The sequence below is a fragment of the Halyomorpha halys genome, unplaced genomic scaffold (genome assembly GCF_000696795.3).
Source record: "Halyomorpha halys isolate HHAL.00 unplaced genomic scaffold, Hhal_1.1 Scaffold88.1, whole genome shotgun sequence".
Classification (NCBI taxonomy): Eukaryota; Metazoa; Arthropoda; class Insecta; order Hemiptera; family Pentatomidae; genus Halyomorpha; species Halyomorpha halys.
This window is the reverse complement of record NW_027114863.1, coordinates 57956-71077: the sequence shown is the minus strand read 5'-3', so window position 1 is coordinate 71077 and position 13122 is coordinate 57956. Positions and strand designations below refer to the sequence as shown.

At 32.3% G+C, this 13122-nt stretch overlaps 1 protein-coding gene across 4 annotated transcripts in view; it reads right to left on the bottom strand.

Moving 5' to 3' along the window:
• LOC106677142 (anoctamin-7) overlaps window positions 1-13122 on the bottom strand; it is a 384257-nt gene that overhangs the window by 365365 nt on the left and 5770 nt on the right. The window contains exon 1 of one of the 4 annotated variants that reach the window (XM_067051982.1): window positions 4171-4212. The exons of the other annotated variants lie outside the window; for them this stretch is intronic. The gene's annotated coding sequence lies outside the window, so the exon portion shown is untranslated. Of the gene's footprint in view, window positions 1-4170; window positions 4213-13122 lie in introns of those variants that run through there. 4 annotated transcript variants of the gene reach the window in all.

Genomic DNA, 13122 nt, shown 5'->3' with positions numbered 1-13122 from the left:
TGTGATGTATCAATTTTTAACACATAATTATCAATTCACTTAAAGGAATATGATTGATATTAGGTATTTTTATCACTCCAGAACAGCATAAAAAATATTTTTACAAGATTTTGATATTGTGTTACATTTGTCAAAAATGAATCAACGTTTGATATCTCAAGAACTATTAAACGTTAAGAGGCCTATATGCCTCACCGATCATTGTTTTTGATCTCTTAGTCCAAACTCAGTTGAAATAAAGTAATTAAAACTTAGTTTAAAATTATACCATGATAATCTGTTTTACACAACATTTGGAAACAAGTATATTAAGTTAAAATTTTAGTCCATATTCAAGAAAATAAGTTGACTGATTCCAGAATGCGCCTGGATCGGTTCTTTTTAAATTAATGTAATCAAGGAAAATTGAAAATTTTACATATATACAAATAAATATTTAATGGAAGATTCAAAATTCTCATTTTGCTCACCTCTATAAACTTAAAAAATATTAGTTTAGAATAAACGGTTTAGAAACGGTTTTAATCATGATATACAATTTGATGTACTCATTTAAAAAAAAAAAAAAAAAACTAATGATTTATTTAAAATGCCACTGCAAAATGCTTATTGCAGCTCGTGCAGAGAAAGGTTCCCAGACTTGGCACCTTCCCAATTCTGAAGTTACGACTTGTATGTGTTTCCAAAAAGTATAAGTTCCTTTTTAAAATAATAAAAAAATATATATAAGATAAAGAAAAAATAACATTAAAATTGCAGTGTACTTGTGGCAACCCACTGTATTTATCATTGAATAAAGCATTTCTCTTCTTTCCATTTTACAGATTAAATCGAAACCTAATTTTAAAAAATCAAATAACGAGGACATCAATAAAATCAAAGGAATAGGTTATATTCCGTAAATACGAATTTAATTACTTTGTACATCAGCAAATAAAAACTGCAATATTTTTTTTTATTTATTTATTTATTGATACAACTATATAAAAAATACATCAAGCAAATTTGAAGTAAGATCATAATGATATGATACAGCATGTAGAGAAACTACCCAGTAGTAGAACTCTAAAAACATTTTACAATATAAGGTCACGAGGCCATCTTCTTTTCAGGCGCCTCGGAGGATTGCCAGGAATGGAAGAGGAAGCAAGGTTAGAAACTAGTGGGTTTGGATGATTAGGGGTTTATAATAGAAGGAATGATATCGGGTTCGGGCTAGATCGGTTACATAAGGAACATTTAGGTCTTTATAAATGGTTTTATTAGTAACAAAATAAGAAGCATTGAGGATTTTACGAAGGATTTTGGATTGTAAGGATTGGATACGAGAGGAATTTGAAGATTTAGTGGAGCCTCAAAGCTCAACTCCGTATGTCCAGGTGGGCCTTATTATTGTCATGTAGATCAGTCTTTTGTAATGAATTGGAAGTGTAGACCGTTTGTCTAGTAAATGCTGTAATAGTCGAAATCGACGTGCAGTTCCTGTCTTTTTAGTCTCGTGTGAGGATTCCAGGTCAGCCGTTTGTCAAGGTGTAGTCCAAGATAACGAATCTGTTCTACAGGAGTAAGAGCCACATTATTAAAGTATACTGTAGGGCAGTCGGCAGGTTTACGGCGAAGAGTAAAGATGATTTGATGGGATTAAAACTGCAATATAAAATGAAATTCTTCACATTTGACAATAAATAATTTTTTTCTGATTTCATCAGTCCTATAAATATTTAGCCTAGTAATGAATCTGGAAATTGGAAATTCTATTGCAAAATAAACTCAATATGAGAAAATATTTATATTTTATAAAAAATTATGAATTTATCATATCAGTTTATTACTCAATCAATTAGTATTAATACGAAAATATTTTAACCCAATTTCAATCCCGGGAGTATATTATTTCGTGTACACGAATATTATTTCGTGAGGACCCAACGAATAAATCTGGAATTAATTCGGACGAGAATAGTTTGATATTTTGTGTGATAAGGTGTTTAAAATAAACAACTTATACGAAATGTAGCGACTCCTTTCACTTTCCTTTATATGGAATGTACAGTAAAGTATTGCAATAGTAACAAATTTCGAATTCGAGTTTTTGACAATAATACATGTTTTGAGAATCTCTGAGTCTAAATAATCAAGACTCGCAAAATGGCCTGGCTCAAAAACGAAAACTCGTGAGATGCTAAAATAATATGATATTATATTTAAGGTTGATATACATATATATATATGAACCCACCTCATCTGATTTTTAAAATAATAACATATTAATATACATGCTACTTATTATTATTAATGATATATTCAGTAAACACATGATGAAACTTTCAAATGTTCATAATCTGAGAGTATTTCTTTTTCTTTTTAAGATAAAGCTATTGATTTGTTGTAAAAACATTTTACAATATTGTACATCATTCTGTAAACTCATCATAACGTGGACGCCAAACATGACAGATATTTCAATTGTGGGAATACAAATGTAACACATGCATTCGGTATTTACATCTGTTCAGCAGTAAAATAAAGACACGTGATTTTTACATCTTCGTGACCAAAACGATCAATAGAAATGTTTACGTGTATTAGATGATTTATTTTTGTTTTATAATTTGTGTTTTTTCAGATACTACTAATTTTAAATTGTGGATATCAATTATTTTAGACTAAAAAATCAGTCATTCTTAACACTAAAAAAAAAGTTTTTTTTAATTTTTTGCAATTCAAATACCACAAAATGTTTTAATTTATACTTATAATAATAAAGTTTATTATTATGACTATTTATAATACTTGTTAAATGAATATTTATCAAAATACTTAAATTTCCTAGTCCTATTTGTTTTGAAAGTAATTATTTTTTACGTTAATACCTACTAGTGTTTTTTTTAATTTTATTTTATTATTTTTTATTACAATTCAAAAATCAGAAAAAATTTAGTTTTTATCTATAATAATAAGGTTTCTATTTATAAATTGTAATGACATATATATTACTTTTTTATGTTTTTTAAATAAACATTTATCAATATATTTTAATTCCAGATATCTCTATTCTGATTTTCTTTGAAAGTAATTATTATTTATGTTAATAACTATCGACATTTTTTTCTATAGAATGAAAAAAAAAATAGTTTAAAGTCCAAATCCAGTATGTAGACAAACTTATAAAATTATTCAATTTTTTTTTTATTCTGATATAATTAAGATGGAATTTAAGTTACTCAAGTTCGTAACACCATTTTTTGTAGATTTTTCTTTTTAATTTACTATAAATTAAGATGCTACACGGAATAGGCAAAAATATATCCAAATAATCTCAACCTTCTATGTTACATCAAATAATATATCTAACGTTTCGGCCGATTTGCCCATCATCAAGGACAATCTTAATATTACTTTAACAGGCTCGCATTAACATTGCAGGCTATTATGCCCAAGTCAATTTAACACAGTCAAAATAAACCTTTATTTGTCACTATAATATAATGATAATAATAATAATAAAAAAACATATTCATCCCAATTTTGGTATTTTACAATCATTAACTTATCACAACTATCATTGTTAATAAAGAAAGTTGAGGCTATTTGGATATCTTTTGTTATTATTAATAAAACTAATAGTCTTGACCAAGATAATAAAATATATATAAAAGAATTATATTAATTGGCTATCAATTAATTTTAAAAAATCCATAATTGCAACAAAATAAAATCACCGAGATTTAAAAAAATATATTCATTCAGTACTAATTGATGGTTTTTTAATTTATAGTAGTCAAATTTAAAAAAAAAAATCATTTTTATTTATTTTTAAAAAAGAATACATCAATATCGATTCTTCCCCAAATTATGTATTGAGAACGCCAGTGGCAGTATGATATAAGCTCGTTGGGAAGCCAACGTAGTGTGCCTCACTTAACACAAACTTCTTTGAATCAGCTCGAACCTACAGAGTCATTGGAAAAAGATAAATTTTTCCTAAAATATACATAAACATTAAAAATGATAATATCAAAAAATTATAAATAAATGGTCTAAAAAAAAAGTACTAAATTAACGAATTTACTATGCTCATAAATTTTTAAAAAATACAATTATTTTTACGTGTTTGAACAATATGTTTGTTTTTTACCCAACTGTGACTGTGCTATACTGTTCTGATACCTGTTCAGTTGACGGAGTTTAGCGGACAGCAATGCGAGCGAATACTACCCTCCCATCCGAAGGCAAAGCCAGCACTGCGATACCAGGGCACCGTTCGGCTAAAGTCGGAACCAGTCGGCTGACCAAAGCCACACAGCACTGTTTTGTTAAAACTTAAGATATGCATGTATATGTACAGGGATGAGTCCTACATACACAATGAGTCCTGTTGATAACCCATGAAATGGGAATGATGGCGGGAGGTTTGATGGGAGTGAATTTTTTTTTTTAATGAAATGGAAAGAATGAATGAATTAAAAATCGATCTTTATTCAGGGACACTTGGTTCCCTAGTTTGGAACAATTTCAACAGCACGATTTTAAACATAATTAAATAAAACTATTATAATAATTATATACATAAAATATGAACAAAAAGATACATATTTTTCATTATTTTATCTGTATTTTTTCATTGTTTAATTGTTTTGTCTGAAACACCAGCCCACGAGCCTCAACAACTCCCTCCTTATAACACGCCGACACCACAGGGTCAAAGACCAGTGAAAGAAACTCCTCGGGAAAAAAAGATTTCTGCTTTCACGAGGTTTATTGCATTGACGCCGACGAATCCGTGAGATACGCTGATATTGTAGCGTTCCCTAAAGCTGGAGGTACGGCTCTGCCCCTGGATACGACTGTGAGATATGAGAACAATGATCTCGATCAGCTGGGTGGAGTAGAAAGGGAAATGAAGGAAATTTATGAAAAATGCACCCCTTTCCTTCAAAAAAATTCTGGGAGACCTTCGGAGAGAGAGTTCTCCTAAGGCCTCTGGTTTGGATCTCGCGGGAAAATATCAAATAGAACAAGGGGCTTCTTGGAAGACCTAGGTGTTAGCATTGTGGATATAGCGATCTTGGCGAAAATATTATTTTGGACTCCCTAGGTATTATATATTATCACCTGCAAGGGTATAAACTCTGATAATATTAATTTTTTTTTAATTACTTATTTCTGTATATATATAGTTGACCGTATAGCTTAAAATAAGAAGATGGTCAGGGTAAAAAAAGAACAAATAGGTTTTAACTATCTAATGAACAGCCCTGATGAAGCACTGCAAAGTGGGGCGAAACGTCGGACATTAAATAGTTAAAAACTATTTATTCTTTTTTTGGACATCTTCTTCATATTGATTTCTGTGTTCTAACTTTTTTATTCATTTATATGTCTTTTGAATTTATGTATTAGTTATTTTAAAATTTATTTATTTATTTTTTTTTTTAGTAAACTGTTCCATTGCTTTGTTTCTGCTTTATTTATACGTTGATATCCATTGATGATTTCTGTTAATTTGGTTAGTTATCAAACGCTTGTTGCGGATCACTGAAAAGGAGAGGTATGAAGGAGTGAAACAGGAGGAGTAGGAATGCATTGGACGAATTTGTAAAGTGTTATTTAGCTTTGTGTGAGGAGAAAAACAAATATATTGGGAAAATATTATTTTTGTTAAGAAAAAAAATTATATTTCAAATGTATTGTATTTAGAATTATTGTTTGGAAAATGGAAAATATTAATGTATTGTAGTGTATATATGCCCAAATCCAAATCTATTCCGCATAAACTAATAAAATAACTAGTCACAACGTCTTGAGTTTAAACGTTAATAACCGTTTAACTAAAGGCTTCTTTTTTTTCAACAAGAGTCAAAACTATAATTAAACTTGGAGGGGGCGCCCGACAGAATTTGGAACGAAAAACTTTTACAAAGCAGGCACTCGCTAGTTTGATGATAGTTCTAAACTTTTTTGTTAGAACAGACAATATAATTACTTTTCTATATAATTGAGCTCTGGGTAGCATATATGCTTTAGCGCTAATTAAAATCGGATTCTCAACATAACATTTTCCTCTCTAACTTTAAAAGTCTCGTTATTACATTTTAAAGTTATTTCAACATTTTCAAATTTGAAATACGATAAACTTTATTACTACTGTAATGTATTGAAAATACCAGCATAAGAACAGAGGATATAGAAGTTAAATTTAAAATAGTTATGAGTTCCATTGTCGGCGTTTGCCTTCTCACATACAGGCAGGTAGAACGGCGGTGCAATTATACATCTGTTGGTAGGGCAGCCTGGGAGACCAACCCTGGGGCAGGTATGACACCCTAACCAAACCAGTGATGGCGGGGAGTTCTTACTTATAGCTGACCATAAAAATAAATGAAGGAACGATAAAGGCATCTGGGACATCAAACGAGAAGCCAAAGATGGAAACGGTCCACGCCGCAAAAGAGAAAGAGCCAATGGGGTGACCAGAAAGAAAGGAGAGGGAAGGAAGGGGTGCTGTTTGAAAGAGGACACGCGAAGTGGGAGAGACAGTCGAGGAAGGACTCTAAAGTATATAAGAGAAAGACAAACACACTCTAAGGAAGAGAGAGGAGGCAATTTGGCCAGGGCGATGAGAATGAACGAAGAGAGGACCATGGAACAACGAAGCTAAGAACCGCAATAAACACCACAAAAGCCGCCAGACACATAAGCTAAGTAAATCCTAAGTTGATATTTCGAATTGCAATAGCAATCAAGAGTGATTAAAATTAGAGTTAATAAAAATATGAAAGGTCTCTTCTGGTATTCTCAATTCATAGCATATTAAATAAACTTTAAGTCAATAGGTCTACCATGGTCTCACATATATCAGTATAACTCCATTGTAAATATAGCATAATGCAAACCAGAGTTCACTTTATAATTTAGAATCCTTGCAGGCCACTTCATTATCACAGCCTAATAAATTGGTAAATATGATACCGTTGGAGAAGATATCTAATAATTAAGTACATCTAGCTTTCCATAGCAAGAGGGTCTGAGGTATCTAGTTCTTGGTCTAAATATATAGCAATGCACTTCTAAGAACTGCAAGTCGGGTGATTAAATAATCAAATGCATTTCGTGGAACCCCAATCAGCCATAGAATAGCTGTAAATAGTCACGACATAGCACTGCATTTACATACATAGATGGCGCTACATCCCGTCACCGAGACTGGGCGTCCACCAAAAGCTATCGCCAGTCAATACGATCAGCTACAGCATTTCTCCAGTTTCGGACTCTGCATTTAGTAAATTGTAATTAAATAAAATAATCATGTATAATAAATCATTGCGGTAAGCAGAAGAAATATACCAAAGAAATAACATTGCAGACCACTTCTTATGTCCTTCATACGTGTGGTTTTCCTTTAACAATAACATGAATTTAACGTTTTCCGACTTTATTAATGCATTAAAAAAAATTTAAAACACAAATATCTTTTGATCCATTTCTCTCGCTTTGTTCTTTCTTCTTCAACGTTTCGGCACTCAGTCCGTTATCAAGGAGGTCCTTGAATAGATTTATCTAATTTTATAAAAATTTTCATATTGCAAACAATCATGACTAAGTCAGTAATAAAAAATAATAATTTTATACTGTATAAAAAATAACAAAATATTTTTTATTATAATTTTAGACCATTCGATTTCAGTTTAATACGTGATTCTCGCGAGGTTGTAGCTGGTTCCAGTATAAATACAAAATAAAAATCAGTATTATAAGAATAACATATTTGTTAAAAATTATTTATTTTACATATATATGAGATTCAAATAATTATTTATTTTGAAAAGGGAGTGATATATAACTGGAGATGCAATTGCTATGTTACGGATTCTTAATTAATAAGCAGTAGTGCCAATTCTTCCGACAAAAATATACCCGCTTAGCGCCTTGAAAATACCCGTTTTATAAAAAATAATAATTTAATAGTGTATAAAAAATAACAAAATATTTTTATTCTATTTTAGACCCTCCGATTTTAGTTTAATATTATCATTGAGATACTAAACATGTCCCCAGTGAGATAGTACTAAACATGTAAGGAGACAATTTAACAGTGTTAGCATTATTTTACGAAATTAACCATTATACGAAATTTCTCATCCTACTGGGCTCATATTCTGCCTAAGAACTTACCCATGATAAAATATGTATTATAACAACAATAAGCCGAAGATATTTAAAAAGTCATTTATTTATTTTATTTTGTGCTCAAATAAATTTATGAAACTTGTAAGTAATTTTGATTTTTAATATTTAACCCTAATCGGACGCTAGTTTTTTATACGTGATTCTCACAAAGCTGGTTCCAGTAACTATACAAAAAAAAATCAGTATCGTAAGAATAACATTTTTATGTAATGTTAATGAGGCAAACTGTAACGTAAACTATCATATGTAAACGGCTTGACAGTGAGATTCCGTACACCTTCCGTTATTACGGCAAAAGTGTATGCCCCTACCATGGTGAAACCATTTTATAGTTACTGTCATGACAGCATTCACGTAAAGTAAGGTCGCACTGCATCGTGATCGTTAATAGTACAAGTAATGTGAATGGAATACAAGTCGCATTAATTGAAATGTTTGACTGTCCTATGTATATGACAGTGAACTATCGCAAAATAACAACCTTACCCAATGTAATGACGATAGGCTGGAAAACTTGTTCTTATTATATATTAGCCCAAAAACTTAAAATCATATCAGTCCCAGGCCTCAAAAATGAATACACCCCAGCCCCCAAAAGCAAACCCACCATGGTCCCCCAAAATAAAATTTGCCCAAGATCTTAAAATTATAATGACAGTTAACATGTTTCGGTTTGTCGCCTCACATGCAACCAACGATCTCAACGACAAAGTACAGCTGTCACGTGAGAGGTGGCCTGCGACCGATAAGGGTTTTATAGGAATAATAAAACCCATAAATGTCAACAATGTAAAGAAATATATTAATACAAGATGTTATGAAAGTAATAAATCCTCAAAAACTCAAATTAATAAGATTGCTTCCAAATAAAAACAAAAAAAGAAGAAATTAAATATTTGAATTGATCGAAATAGATTCAGAACAATTTATTTTATTATTAAGAATCTGACTGTTCATACATCCGTCCGTTCTAAAGGATATTAATGGTAGAAAATTACAAAAAGTAAAATCTTTAAGGATTAACGATTGTATTTATAATGAATCCTACACCAAATTTAAAATATTATGGATTAATTCATAATGATAATAATAGACATAATTTAATATCCTTTTAACTCATTATAGAAAAAAGATTTCAATAGAGTTCGTTTTTAAAGCCTTAGCCTGTGGCCTAGAAGGTTGAACCTGGTAAACCTATGATATACCATTAACAGAATTAACATATTAAAACCATTTCCAGCTTTATAACACTAACTTCCAACCGAAATTCCTGGTTAACTAGCCTCTGATCTTTGGGCTCGTTCGATTTCCCACACTGTTTGCACGCAAATCGTCAAAAATATAAACAATGGTTTGTGGCTTTTGGCGATTTACGACTTCAGGACGCGTTAGATAAAAAAAAAATCCAGATATGAATTCGTCATGAATTTATATTTACTACCAGGATCGTCAAAAAATAAAAAAAGTACTATATCCAACTCTAAATGCCATTAATTAGGTGCGCCGGGGAGGACCTGAGAAAACCTAGACTATTGGGTGCGCCGGAGAGTAACTGACGAAAGACCAGGCAGTGAAAAATGCCCTCAAAAGATAAACCACATTCCATTGTCATGATCCAGGGAAAATTAGATCAAAATTATACCGATTAGAGGGAGAGAGAACATATATATAGGGATCCCATGGTTACGTTTTAATAACAATTATAATAAACAAACATACTTAAAAAATTTGCAATTTCACACAACTCAATAAAAAAATATCTAACTGACATATTAGATTAGTTATTTCTTTTACATTAATCATATTATTTTTGAAATTTAGTCAGTTTCATTTTTTTCTGATATATGTTGTTTCTGTAACTAGGATTCTCGTTTAATTTTATTTTTGGTCCTCCGGGCCGGATAGACCAAAATTTGGTGCCAATGGGGTTTCAAAAACTGACCTTTCCTTGACCATCTGCCTTCCAGGGGGGTTCTTTTGTCTTCGGTGAATGCTGTCGAGTCTTCAGGCCAATGAAATAAAATAAAATAAAATTTTCTCAGAAGCGTGGGCGATAATGGCAGCGATAAGCCCCTGAGGCTCAGTAATGAGCATTTCATCTATTAACCTAGTCCTGAACGCATAATAATAAAGTCAGAGCAAGCCAGGCAAAGCCTCGTTGCGAGGTAGTTATAGACTGTATGTGTATCTACAGGTTGAATAAGCCAAGTCAAGACAGCACTGCATTGTGTACGCACTTAACACTTAATACTCTTCTTGTTTACTCACCTTAAAAGCAATTATACTCAACCTGCGGTCCGCTGGTCTTTTGTGGTTGGCCCATTTGATATTACTTTATTTTGAACCATTTTGAACTTCGCGTCTATTAGAAAAATTGAGAGCGTGCTGAGTAAATAGGTCCTACGTGACATTACCACGCCACGGTGTGCAGTATCATTATTGATACAGTAATTTGCCGTTATATGCCGCAAATGATTCATTTATTTTTTAATTTACAGTAGACGTCCGATTGTATCACGGCAAGACGTCATTTTAATATTTTCGAAAATACGACAAATCGAGTGTTTGGATTAGTGATGTGTTATATTAGGTGTGTTTAGTTCCGTATCGAGCGAGCGAGACTGATTTTCTATTATTAATTATATACCGAGAAAGAATATTAGGTAGTAAATTTGAATATGTAAAATTTAAACCATTCATAAACAATAATATTTAAATTTATAAATTATTTTGGGAGCGCGGTGGCACCGTGGTAAGGAACGATGCTACTAACTCTAAGGACTCGGGTTCGAATCGAAAATTGTTTTCTGTTACACTGCAGTCGTGAGTCCACCCTGTGAGTTCTGGAGCCCTCCTGGGGTCCACTCAGTCTCATAAATTGGGTAAAATTCTGGTGGTCGAGCGTGATTCTGACCATATTACCTCCTTGCACAATCGTTAGTCAAGTAACAGTATTTCCCTACAAAGTACAGAACCCCTGAACATCCATGGGTTGCAGTGGTACAGATTTTATTATTTTTTCAAAATTATTTTATCAGGTCAATAAATGGACCTGATCCAAACCTTTTTCATTACATTCATTATAATAAGTTCATTAATTTTTAATTTGGATTTTTATTAGTACCTAAATAATTTGAATTAAACGACTGACCATGAACACTGCAACGCGTTTGAAACGTCAGGAAATGACAAAAAAAAAAAAGTTAAAATATATGCAATGAATCGGTTCATAGTTCTTTATTTCAATTCGTAATAATCGCGGAAACCTAAAGGTGGATCCACATGTTGGCCGCTCGCCACGGATCGGAGGCTCGTACAAATGCTCGGCAAACAAAGTGCGGACCATCCACATGTCAGTGTTATTCAGAGAGGCAAGCATGGCGGACGTACTAGTGGTTTCAGCCATTGCACTTGGATTGTATTATTTTTATTACATAAAAAGAAAATGAAAGGAAATTAAATATAAATAAATAAGATTAAATATAAAACTTATTATAAAAAGTACCAACAAACACCTTTAACCTCCTAACAGCTCTCAGTTGCAACTAGACATAGAACAATGGTGGAGATGCTACAAGAGCGCTCTCACGAATTTCTTTGATCTGTGTCCAAAAAACTGACTCTCGACGGATCGGCAACGATCCTAGGCCAACCAAGCCAAGCCACCCATCCACATGCTCGCGTATGTCTGATATATGTATGTATGTACGCCATGGCTTGGCCAACATGTAGAGGCCCCTAAAGAAATCATGCCCTAACTTTTTATTTTAATTATGTATTTTATTATTATTTTTTTTTGCGGCCCGCGACTCCATGACTAACACATGTCTGTAGCCCCCAATAAAAAAATCTTGAGTACCACTGCCTTAAGGGCACATCAATCAACCAAAACGTTGAGAAACATTTGCAGGAGGTTAAACTCTTCTCGAGAATAAGACCTAAGAACTATAAACAAAGACCATTTAATTCTACATTGACATAGCGAGTTTAATTAAAATCAGAGTATTTAGATTATATTTTGAAAATCGATTTTATGAACTGGCTCTTTCGGTCAGTCGATTTTAATGAAAAAGTTGCTATCATATCCCAGGTATATATCCACATTAAATATATAATAGGATTCTTTCTCGAGTCACAACATCCTATAGTTACTCCATCCTCTCTCCTAAAAATCCTACTTATTGGCTTACATCCCTTAAAAAACGTCCCGATATCCTTGATATATTTGTTAATTCCCAAATACCCACCTCACAATCCACAATTCAATCTTTAGATGACATCTCTTCAGATCATAGCCCGGTTCTACTTCACATCCATTCAAATCCTATTCCTAAAACCTCTCCTCCTTCAATGGTTACAGAACAGGTAAACTGGAAAAAATTTCGGACTGATCTAGAAAACGTACTTGACTTAAAAATTTCACTAAAAACAAAAGAACAGATCGACTCTGCTATCGAAATACTTTCTAGATCGATAGGACCTACTATCACTAACAATACTTCACCAATGGACATAAAATGTTTTAGAGAAAACAACTTACCTCGTCACATACAAGCATTATTAACAGAAAAACGCCGGGCAAGAGCGAGGTGGAACAGAACAAGATATCCCTCGGACAAAACTCATTACAATGGATTGACTAACAGACTAAAAGCAGAAATTAGAAAACACAGAATACAAACTTTCCAGAACTTAATCCTTAATCGAACCCATCTTGAACATGTTGCAGCAGAGATTACAATTCCACTCCAAATGACCCTTCCTCCTAATGCCTTTCATCCCTCAGAAATAATGAACATCATCTACCAAATACCTTCTAAAAAAAGCTCCTGGCCACGATCTTATCAGCTCAACAAGAAACAGCTCCCTCGTAAAGTCATTCTATTCCTTGCCTATATCTATAATGCTACACTCCGATCCACCTATTTCCCT